Source organism: Triticum aestivum, chromosome 4D (assembly GCF_018294505.1).
Source record: "Triticum aestivum cultivar Chinese Spring chromosome 4D, IWGSC CS RefSeq v2.1, whole genome shotgun sequence".
In the NCBI taxonomy this organism is placed as follows: Eukaryota; Viridiplantae; Streptophyta; class Magnoliopsida; order Poales; family Poaceae; genus Triticum; species Triticum aestivum.
This window is the reverse complement of record NC_057805.1, coordinates 331,110,481-331,122,652: the sequence shown is the minus strand read 5'-3', so window position 1 is coordinate 331,122,652 and position 12,172 is coordinate 331,110,481.

Genomic DNA, 12,172 nt, shown 5'->3' with positions numbered 1-12,172 from the left:
ATCCGACATTTGGCGCGCCAGGTAGGGGTGCGTCGGAAATCCGCCGCCCCGCCGCCACTTTTTGCCACCAGCTCTGATGGCGGGCGCTCCTCCGTTGACCGAGCCGTCACGCACCTTTGGGGGAGCCATGGGCCTCCGCGCTTTCACCCCCGCCTTGCGGCAGGTGCGGTGGCAAACCCAAGTTCAGGCCGGAGATGCCGCCCCGCTACGACGATGCGGCGGATCCGGCTGGTTTTCTCCAGGCGTACGAGGAGGCAGTTTGCGCAGCCGGCGGGGACGACAAGGTGATGGCCAACTAGCTCCCCATGGCCCTCATGGGCGTGCCACGCGCCTGGCTGCTCAACTTCTCGGAGTCTTCCGTGGCCTCCTGGGAGGAGTTGCGTGGCCTCTTCATCGCGCACTTCGCAGCGCCGGCGCCTCCCGCTGTCGCAGCTCTCTTAGGTGGCTCGCAGGCACCACCCTCCGACCACCACATCAAGCAGTTCTACCGCTAGGTGGGTGCCGCCCAAGTATAGCCGGGGGCTCCCCCGGGCTGGGCGGCGCCCAAGGCCGACCTCACCTTAGGCCCAGAAGATCACCCCACTACCACGATAGGGGCATGCGCGCCCTTGATGCTCTGCACCCCCACCATCTGCAACGTGGCAGTCAGCAAGACCCTCATCAATGGCGGAGCCGGCCTAAACATGCTCTCCGCAGAGGCGTTTGGCTTGCTTCACGTGCCCCATGGCCGACTCCGCCCCACCCAGCCCTTCTCCGGGGTCGGCAACAGTTCTACTAGCCCCCTTGGGCAGATCCGCCTTCCCGTCACTTTCAGGACCTGCACAACTACCGCACCGAGCTCATCGACTTCGACACCGCCCGGATCGACCTACCGTACAACGCCATCCTTGGGTACCCAGGCTTGGCCAAGTTCATGGCAGCAACTCATCCAGCCTACAACTTCATGAAGATGCCAGGCAGCAGCGATGTCCTCACGGTGGCAGCAGACACCAAGGATGCACTGCAGGCCCTCAAGCTCGCCTTCAGGACTGTGGCGTCAGTGCAGTCGGGCGGGAAAGGGGGCCCAGAGGCTCTGGAGGCGGCGCCAGCCAAGAAAAAGCAGTTGTTTTCCCAAGACCGAGCCAAGACGAAGCAAGTGCTAGTTGATTAGGATGGGGCGTCAGGCGCCACCTTCACCATAGGAGCTGGCCTCCCCCCGGCCCAAGAGAAAGCATTGGTCAGCTTCTTGCATGCCAACAAGGAAGTGTTCGCATGGGAGCCCAAGGATCTGGTTGGGATCCCAAGTGGAATAATCGAGCACCATCTGAGGGTGTGCTCGAACATGCGCCTAGTGAAGCAGAAGGCCCGACGACAGTCCACCGAGAAGCAGGCGTTCATCATCCAAGAAACCCGCAAGCTCCAGGATGCTGGTGTCATCCGGGAGGTGCGGTACCCGGAGTGGTTGGCGAACCAAGTCATCGTCCCCAAGAAAGGGGGGAAGGAGTGCATGTGCGTCGACTTCACCAACCTCAACAAGGCTTGCCCTCAGGATCCCTTCCCGCTCACGTGCATCGACCAGATCGTCGAGTCCACCGCCGAGTGCAACCTGCTGTGCTTCTTGGATGCCTTTTTGGGCTACCACCAGATCAAGATGGCTGTGCAAGATGTGGAGAAGACGGCGTTCCTGACCCCCTGCAGGGTGTACTGCTACACCTGCATGCCTTTCGGATTGCGCAATGCTGGGGCTACCTTCCAGTGGCTAATGCACATCGCCCTGGACCAGCAGCTCAGGAGGAACGCTGAGGCCTACATTGACGACAGAGTGGTGAAGTCTCGGGAGGCGAAGACCCTGATCGAGGACCTGGAGGAAATGTGTGCCAGCCTGCGCAAGGTGGACCTGCGGCTCAATCCCGAGAAGTGCGTGTTCGGAGTTCCCTCTGGCAAGCTGTTGGGTTTCCTAGTATCGCACAGAGGAATTGAGGCAAACCCAGAGAAAGTCAAGGCGATAGAAGACATGAGCCCTCCACAGACGCTCAGGGAGATGCAGAAACTGGCGGGCTGCATGACCTCGCTGGGGCGCTTCATCTCCAAATTGGGGGAGCACGCCCTCCCGTTTTTCAAGCTGATGAAAAGGAAGGGGCCGTTTGAGTGGACCCCTAAAGCTGATGCGGCCTTTCAAGACCTCAAGAGATACCTGACCAGCCCGCCGGTGATGGTAGCGTCGCGCCCTCTTGAACCCTTGGTGCTCTACTTGGCCGCCACCCCTCACTCTGCCAGCGCTGCTCTGCTGGCACTAAGAGAAGAGAGCCCAATCAAGGACCCTCAGCAGGTCGCCCAGTCACCAAGCGAGGCGCAGCAGCCTCGGGATGGCGCTTCTGAGGCTTCAGCTGACCCGACAGCCAATATCCCTCCTGAGGCTCAAGCCAACCCTCCAGCCAGAGGGGATCCTGAGGCCAAGGCTCATGAGGTCGCGGCTGACGCGGTGAGTGATGAGACACCCGAAGGTCAGCATCCTCAAGAAACACAAGACCTCACCAACACCTCCTCCCTCGTCGAGCATCCGGTCTACTTCGTCAGCACGGTGCTACGGGAGGCACGAGCATGCTACCCCATGCCCCAAAAGCTTCTGCTCACGCTTCTCGTTGCCTCCCGAAAGCTGCGCCACTACTTTCAGGGCCACCCCATCAAGGTCGTCTTAGCCTACCCACTGGAGAGGGTACTCCAGAGCCCCAATGCCGCCGGGAGGGTCGCAGAGTGGAACATCGAGATACAGGTGTTCCAGCTCGAGTTCAGCACCACCAGGGTCATCAAGGGCGTGGCCCTTGCAGATTTCGTGGCAGAGTGGACTGACGTCCCTGACCGCGGAATATGCGAGGATCGCTCCCTCTCGCCTGGAGACGAGGCGCCAGACGGGTGGATCATGTACTTCGATGGCGCGTTCACACGACAGGGCGCAGGGGCTGGAGCCGTCCTCATCTCACCTGCCAAGTACAATCTCTTCTACGCTGTACAACTCTGTTTCCAGCAGGGCGAAAAGGTCTCCAACAACATCACGGAATACGAAGGCCTACTCGCCGGCCTCAGGGCTGCGGAGGCACTGGGAGTGAAGCGCCACACCATCAGGGACGATTCCCAGCTCCACATCAACTTCTCCAACAAAGAGTACACACCCAAGGACGAGCACATGGAAGCATACCTGGAAGGGGTACGCAAAATGGAGAAACGATTCTTAGGCTTGGAATTACAGCACGTGCCACGAGGCACGAACAAGGAGGCGGACGACATCGCCAAGAGGGCATCCAGGCGGCTACCTCAGGAGCTAGGAGTATTTGAAGAACGACTCTTCAAGCCATCGACGGCTCCACCCATTGCGGCACCAGCACCACCTCAGGAGGACCTGCCCCGAGCTCCAGCAACAGGCGCCCCGGCCTGTGGCCCAACCTCAGGGATCCGCCCGCTCCTCGCGCTCGAGCCCCGGGAGGGGTGCTGGACCGAGGAGTTCAAGACGTACCTGCTCCATGGGACCTTGCCGGAGAAGGAAGAGGATGCAGAGCACGTGGCTCGTCAGGCCACCGCGTACTGCATCCGGGACGGTGAGCTGTACCCAAAAGGCCCAATGACGTTTCTTTACATGCATCTCCAGGGAGCAGGGGCTCGAGCTGCTAGCAGACATACATGGTGGGGATTGCGGACACCACTCTTCATCACGCACCCTCGTGGGCAAGGCGTTCTGCAGTGGGTTCTATTGGCCCACAGCACTCAACGACGCCACCGAGCGGGTGCGCTCATGCGAAGCCTGCCAGTTCCATGCCAAGCAGATCCACCAACCTACGCAGGGCCTCCAGACTATCCCACTCACGTGGTCATTCGCGGTCTAGGGGTCGGACATCTTGGGGCCATTTCCTCAAGCGCCAGGGGGCTACCGCTACCTCTACGTCGCCATCGACAAGTTCACCAAGAGGGCGGAGGTAGAAGCCGTCCGCACCATCCCAGCCGGGTCAGCCGTCAAGTTCATCAAGGGCCTCGTGAGCCGGTTTGGGGTTCCTAATCGCATCATCACCGATAATGGCTCACAGTTCGCTAGCAACCTTTTCAAAACATATTGTGCTAACCTTGGAACATACGCCTCAATGGCGCACCCCAGGAGCAACGGCCAGGATGAGCGCGCCAACGCGGAAGTCTTGAGAGGCCTCAAGGCAAGGACCTTCAAGAAGAGGCTCGAGGCCTGCGGCAGGGGCTTGCTCAACGAGCTACAGTCCGTGTTGTGGTCCATCCGCACCACCGCGACCAAGCCAACGGGCGAGACGCCGTTCTTCCTCGTCTACGGAGCTGAAGCGGTTCTCCCACACGAGGTCAAGCATCGCTCCACGCGGGTCCTGGCATTTGACGAGGCACGCCAGGACGCCACGCGGGGGATGGATCTCGTGCTGGCGGAGGAATGACACCGTCAAGCCTCGCTCCGAGTAGCAAGGTACCAGTAGGCGCTGCGGCGGTACCACTGCTGCAGCGTCCGCCCCAAGACGTTGGAGGTGGGTGATCTCGTCCTGAGGCGGGTGCTCTCCAGGGAAGGGCTGCACAAGCTCTCTCCCATGTGGGAGGGCCCGTTTAGGATTGCCCGTGTCTCCAGGCCTGGCGCCGCGCGCCTGGAGACACAGGACGGGATCCCCATCCAGAACACCTGGAACATCCGGCACCTCCGGAAGTTCTACCCATGAAGCAAGGCTCTGACCTGTGAAGGCCTCCGCTCATGACACTCTCGCGTAATAATGAGTGGGGCTGTACACGCCCCGGAGTCTCCTGAGAGCCGCCCTGGGGCCTCACGGGGGCTCCCTCCCACGTCCTAGTGGCAGCACTTAGCTCCGCGCTGGTGAGAAGACTAGACTAGGTGCCGGACGCGGCTATTCATTTGCTTGCTTTCCGAAGTTGTTTCGCAATCTTTTAGTGATCTTTAATGGATTTTGAGTTTTGCGCTTTGGTTCACAAAGTTGGATTTTCTCTCCTCTCGTTTTGTTTGTTCTTAGCCTGGGCCAGGAAAGGGCGGCAGTTGCCCGTCGCTCTTCCTCGCGCGCCTCGTGCGTGGGAGCTAGGCAGGTGCGTGTGCTCAGGCCCGCCCTTGCACAAGCACACCTCGCCGAACCCCGTTGCCCTATGCTTCGGCTTTACAATCCTCGCGAGGATCCCTCGATCAAGCTCGTGGGCACCAGCACCCCCTCATGTCCGTGCCCCTCGGGCAGCACGACGTGGTGCATTAAGCCATAGCTGAACCTATGGCAAGGGGCTCGCGCAAGGAAGAATGAGGTGCCCGTTGAGGTTTCTTCTCCTCTAACAGCTCCGCGGCAGGTCTACGGTGTCTCCCGAGGCCTCCAGCACCTCCCGAGATCGGTGGCCCCCGAGTCATCAGGAAGGGGGGCTCTGCCAGGCGTTAAGGGTCATGCCCTCGCGAAGTAAGAAGCTGCCGCAAGCATGTCAAGCTAAGTTACCCTATACATGCCTACCCATAATGCAAATATCATAGCACAACATTAAGGTAATAAGCATAGCATAAAGGGGCATAACTGCCATAGTTCATTACACACCCCAGCAGGGCACCCTACTTTTTTCAAATTGCAGAAGAAAGGAAAGGTTAAACAAAAGCGGCTTGCCAGGCCGCAGCTGGTCTTGAGGCCAAGTTCGGCAGCCCCGAACTCAAACTGCGCCTTCCTCCTGCTTCACCGGGGCGTGGCGGCGAGACGATCCGCCGCCTCACTCGATCCGGGCTCGGCGGCATGGAGGTTGATCGTAGCTGCCGCTGCTTGAGCTCTCGTCCGAGGAAGAGCTGCAGCTGCGAGAGGAAGTGTGGACGTCGTTCAGGCCAAGCTCACCCTCATCGCCAGTGCGGCCGACGTCAAGGCCAAGCTCATCGTCGCTGCCGTCTTCTAGGCAGCACCCTGCGCGGAGGCCATCTTCCCTGAACACCCTACCGAAGAGGGTCGCAAGGCCGTTGTACTTGAAGTGGAGGGTGCACCTCCCGCTCAAGCCTCGTGCGCGGGCAAATGCCTGCCAGCCGTGGGTCAGGATCACACTGCCCGCGGCGGCGACCTCAATCCCCACCCATGAGGCCATGCTGCATCAGCCATTGGCTTGCAGCCAGAGGCCGTCGAGCCCCGAGGTCGGCAGCTCACCGATGAAGAAGCACGGAAGCTGGAACGAGGTGCCGGCGGGCCTCTCCGACCACACCACGAACTCTGGGAGCACATCAATCAAGGAGAAGCACGCCCGAGGAGGGCGAGCGACCATGGCGCGCCTTCCCTCGTCGCACGGGCTGCCCCGTGGCCGGTGGCCCCCGCCGCGAGAAGAAGCTCCGCCACGAGCACCAAGGAAGACGCCGGCCCGTGGAGAAATGCGCCCACGCCCCTGGGGGCCGCCGCTGGGGTCGCGACATACTTGCGAGGACAGCTGCGGCCCCTCTTGGGTGCTGGAGAAGCTGGCCCCTCCTTAGGAACCTTCCCCTTCTCAGCAACTGAGAATCTCCTCGCCGGTGCCATGGATGCAACAACAAGGTGGAGAAGAAGAAGGGACAAGAAGTGAGAAGACGAAGAAAGAGATGAGCGAGGGGGGCTCCGCCCCTCCCCTCATTTATAGCCGGAGGGAGGCCAACCGCCGGCCTCCACGATCTCGCGTAATGATGTTTTTCTGTATGCAGCATCGACTCGTCAAGTCGGACGGGTTTCAAGGCAGCATGGGGAAGTGGAGACGCCCACGTCCCATCAATCGCCACACGTCGTCCAAGGCCGCACGCGGTTAGGGCCCGCGGCGCCCCACACTTGCCCTTTGGCTTCGCCTAGAAGCCAAGTCCGAGCGCGCCTTGGGCCCGGGGCTACTGTCGGCGTTCTGAATACGGGGGTACCCAGACTTGCCTGCCTGCGGCCCATGACGTGGCTCCATCGACGGCCTGGTACGACCCAGCTTCGGCATCAACAACTCAAGACCCTCGCGAGGGGCCAAGCCTCGCGAGGCGGACGACACCAAGACATCCCAGGGGATCGGCCTCCCCAGGCTGGCTCCCAAGGAGCGGAGATTTCTATGCAAGGTGCACCTCTCGAGGCTCAACTGACGTGAGCCATGACGACCAAGGCCAGGCGGGCGCCAGCGGGCGCAGAGTACCAGTTTCCTCCTCCGTGCAAAGGGGGCAAGCAGCAAGCGCGGAGTCTCGAGGAATCAGCCAAAGGTTTCCATTCTGATGCAACAAGACCAAGACCGCCAGGACGGCAGGACGGAGGTCATCACCGAGCCCACCGTAGCGTCACGACCAAAGGCTTTTGCAGGCGAAGACCACTTTAGTTAGGATATGATGTACTTGTTGTCTCCCTTCAAATTTGGTCGTTGTGGGATCCCTTCCCGCCTACATTTGGGAAGAGGACCAAGGCCACTATAAATAGGACCTGGCCACCACGATGGAAGGGGGGAAGGATCGAATCCATTCCACCCTCACCACCTCACCAGCTCATCCGAGCTCAAGAACACACCTCCTGAGGCTATTCACCACTGTACTAGTTCTTCCTCAGCCCCTCGATCAAAATCCACCACAAAGCAAGAGTAGGGTTTTACACTGGAAGGTGGCCCAAACCTGGGTAAACTGCCGTAGCTTTCCTTCCCTCGAGCTCGACGCGCTAGGCTGTGAGGTTTCGCGAGTTGGCAGGCTGGGTAGGTTGAGATCTCCGCACGCACCCCAGAGTTCGAACCTCTCAAGGGTTTGTGGAACCTGAAATCCAACACCCCCGTATCCAGAACGCCGACAGCACTGCCTCCACCAAGCGATGAGCTCCCGCTCATAGGCCGCGAGCTTGTGGTGGCACGCGGCGAAGGGCCTGCTGAAGAACGCGAGTGGCCCGTCGCCCTGATGTAGGACGGCGCCAAACCCCACGCATGAGGCATCACAGTCCACCACGAAGAGCTTGTCGAAGTCAGGCATCTAGAGGACCGGCCCCATCGTGAGCGTCTGCTTGAGGGTTGCGAACGCCTCGGTCGTGTCAGTATCCTAAGAGAAGGCATCGCGGCGGAGCAGGCGCGTGAGGGGAGCCGCGATGAGGCCAAACTCCTGTATGAACTTCCGGTAGTAGCCCGCGAGGCCGAGGAAACCACGGAAGGCCCGCGGTGAGTGCGGCGTTGGCCACGCCACGACGGCCGCCACCTTGTCGGCATCCATAGCAACACCCTCCGCCAAGATGACGTCGCCGAGTTAGGCGACCGATGTCGTGCCGAACGAGCACTTTGAGCGCTTGAGGTGCATATGGTGCGCTCGAAGCTCGTTGAAGACGATGGCCACGTGTTGTAGATGCTCCGCCCAGGATGAATTGTAGATAAGAATGTCATCAAAGAAAACAAGCACAAACCAGCGCAAGGGACGGAGGACATCGTTGATAAAAGCCTCAAATGTCGTCGGCGCATTGGATAAGCCAAAGGGCATCACCAAGAACTCGAAGTGGTCGTGATGAGTGTGGAAGGCCGTCTTCGCGACATCATTCGGATGCCTGCGCACCTGGTGATATCCCGAACGTAGGCCGAGCTTGGTGAAGAAGCGTGCCCCGTGTAGCTTGTCCAGGAGCTCGTCCACGACCGGAATGGGAAACTTGTCCTTGAGTGTCTTGGCGTTAAGAGCACGATTGTCGATGCAGAAGCGCCACGTGTCGTCCGCCTTGCGAACGAGGAGAACCGGCGCCGAGAACGGCGAGGTCGAGATCCGGATGATTCCCAGGGCAAGCATGACCGCGCACTGCCGCTCCAGCTTGTCCTTCTGCAGCTGCGGGTAGCGGTACGGACGGACCGCCACAGGAGCTGTGCCATGAAGCAGGTGGATGCGGTGGTCGTAGACCCTGGCTGGCGGGAGACCCTGGGGTTCGTCGAAGAGGTCGTTGTGTTGCTGCAAGAGATGAGCCAACAGGGGCTGCTCGGGCTCGGCGGCGGCCGCCGTCAACTGTGGGTGGGGCACCGCCGAGGAGGGGCCACCCACGCCCTCTCACCGGACGCGGTGACCCAGGCACCAGAAGACCATCATCATGGCGTCGAAGTCCTAGAGGATGGGACCCAGAGTCCGCAAAAAGTCAACACCGAGGATGAAGTCGAAGCAACCCAAGTCGATGCCGACGCATGTGATGGTGAAGTGCTCGTCGCCGACGCTGATGGGGACATGCCGCGCAATCCCGTGACAGTGGAGGCGATCACCGTTAGCGACGGTGACCCGGAGTTGTTGCCCACACGTCGGCTCGAGCGCCAGGCAACGCATGGTCGACGCGGGCAGGAAGTTATGGGTAGAGCCTGTATCCAGCAGAGCGAGGAGACGCTCGCCGTGGATCGTCACCTGCAACAGCATAGTCTTCTCCGCTCGTATACCCGCTAGGGCATGGAGGGAGACGACGAGTGTAGTCGCCTGAGCGGGGGCCGGCGCGACTCCCGCGGCCTCAGCGACGGGCAGGGCGTCAGGCCCCTTGGTGGTGTCCTCCTCGACGCAGTCCGCCGCCTCCAAGTAGAATAGCCGCGGGCAGACGTGGCCCGGCACGTAGGGCTCGTCGCAGTTGTAGCATAGCCCCTGGCGACGACGCTCGAACTGTTCGGCCGGTGTGAGCCGACGGAACGGGCGAGGCGCAGCCGGGGCATTGGGCGCCGCAGGAGCCTGGGCAGGGCGCCCCGGTGCTGGTGGTGGCGGCGGCCTGGGAGGCTGGCGAGCGCTCCGGGACGGTAGTGCCTGCTGCATGGCCACCGCGCGTCGCTCGAAGGCGCGGGCGTAAAACTTGGCCGTCTGGAGGTCCTGTGACCCGCTCATCTCCACGTCACGCGGATATGATTGGGGAGACCGCCAACAAACAGCTCGGCCCGCTAGCGATCCGAAACGCCGGGCGCGTAGCAAGCCAAGGCCTGGAAGCGGTCGGCGAAGTCTTGCACCGTGGAAGTGAAAGGCAAACGCCCAAGCTCCGCCAGGCGGCTCCCGCGGATCGACGGCCCGAACCGTAAGAGGCATAGCTCGCGAAAACGCTCCCATGGGGGCATGCCGCCCTCGTCCTATTCGAGGGCGTAATACCACGTTTGCGCAGCGCCCCGAAGGTGATAGGAGGCGAGCCAGGTGCAGTCGAACGCTAGCGTACGCTGCCCCCTGAAAAACTGGTCACACTGGTTAAGCCAATTCAGGGGGTCCTCGGTGCCGTCATAGGTGGCGAACTCGAGCTTGGAGAAGCGCGGCGGTGTGTTGCTGTGGCCGATGGCGGGGTACGCCTCGTCGGCATGGAGCTGCGAGGAGGACGGCGCCGAGTAGGTGGGCATCAAGCCCCCCCCATGGAACAGCGGCCCGTCGACGCCGTCGTAGGGACCCGCGGCACTGGAGGGGCCCCCGAACTGCAGGGGCAACGCCGTCATCGACGGGACGTGCGGCTGACCCTAGGCCTCCGCGTAGACCGGCGGCGATGACCCGACCAACCAGGTCGGTAACAGGGACGTCGACGGGGTGAACCGCAGCTGATGGATGGGAACCCCGGTCGCCATCGTTGGAAGAGCCGGGCCGGAGGTGGCTGGTGGCGGCGGCGGCAGCTGCAGCTGCTGCAGCAAGGCGGGGGCGACAGAGGGCGGGGGCTGCCACGGCAGCTGCGGCGTCCCGGTGATGGCGGCGCCAGGAGCTGGGGGCTGCGGCCCATAGGGTCCCGCTAGGAACTGGCGGATGCCCTGGACTGCCTGGATGAGGTCCCGGAGCGCCGCGGACATCTCCTCCAAGGTGAGGACGCCGGGGGTAACGACGGGGGCCGTCCTGGCGGAGGAGGAGACCGGTCCGGTCAGGAGCGGGGTGCTCCCTGCGGTGGTCATCGATCACGTGGTGATCGGCAGCGGGAGGGAGGGAGTGGGCGGCGACGCGGACATGATCGAGCCTGAGACACCTGATGCCAGATTGATAGGAGCTGGGATCCTACCAGGTCTAGCTCGTAGGTTGTAGGGGTGGAAGAGGGTTTGTCGTGGAGGAAGGCAAGGCCGCCGGCACTGAAGCGTCGTCGTCACGCGCGCGCGAGAGAGAGAGAGAGGGGGGGGGAGGGAGAGGGGGAGAGAGAGGGGGCGCAGGGACGGTGGCTAGGGTTAGGTCTCCCGGCTCCCTTCAGGAAGCCGAGCAAATATGATTGCTTCTACTTAATCTTAAAATGAGTCCTTACATGAGTTTATATAATCCTCCTAATGATATAATTGGGCTAAGCCCCTAACAAAATAAGATAAGTTGGACTAGGCCCCTAAATGCCTGCGTCATGAGGCCTTCTCTGGCTATAGTGTATGCCGGTCATAACAGAAGAATACCTCTCGAAAGCATTATACTGAAGTGGAAGCATATCCAGATTTTCTTGCTCATTTCTGCCCCATATATACTTTGCCATGGTAACATGCAGTGAATGGCAAGAAGCAAGTGGTGAACGAAAGAGTGACATGAAGATCAATGGCGGTTATGGAGTGTTCAGGGTGAGAATCGCAGTGCAATTCTCCTCTGGCATGGATGCCAATGTAGCAGGTCCTAGACAAGGGACTATGGTATCACCATCCCTGCAAAAGGAGAATTGCCCTGCCATTCAGTATAAACCCTGCTCTAGATCTTGCTATTTGTCATGGCACACTGCTATTTGCAGACCAACGGCGGAATGGTTCATACACTTCTCCTCTCGGGAAGATTTCGTCTTCTGCCTCTATCCGTCTCCTACCTTCGCAGCTTCACAACAACAGACACACACTCATGTCTCTCGCTCATGTTGCAAGCCAGAGTGGGTTGGATAACAAGATGTTGCAAATGGGGAACATGGTGGTGGACAGTTATTTTTCCTGAGCGCAATATGGCTTTATGTTACAAACTGGGTATGGAGTGTAGGCCAGAAATGATTCCCCGTACTTGCTTTCTCTTTGAAAGGAAGTCCGGTGCAAAGTAAAAAAGGATGTCCGGTGCAAAGTAAAAGCCGTGGTAAAACCATTGGGCTTCGTCTGGTAACGAGGGGGAGAACGCCCAGGTTACTATTCAAGAGCTCATTTGGGCCCCGCTTGGAATCCCTGTAATCTTTTACAACCGTATATGATTACACCTGTATATTACTGGAGTCCACTAAAATACAACCGCATGTATTCCCACCTGTACAGGGCGTGCTTGGTTCGTCGGATATGCCGTGCACACGTGCTCCACCGCGATCTGCTGCTGAGATGTGCT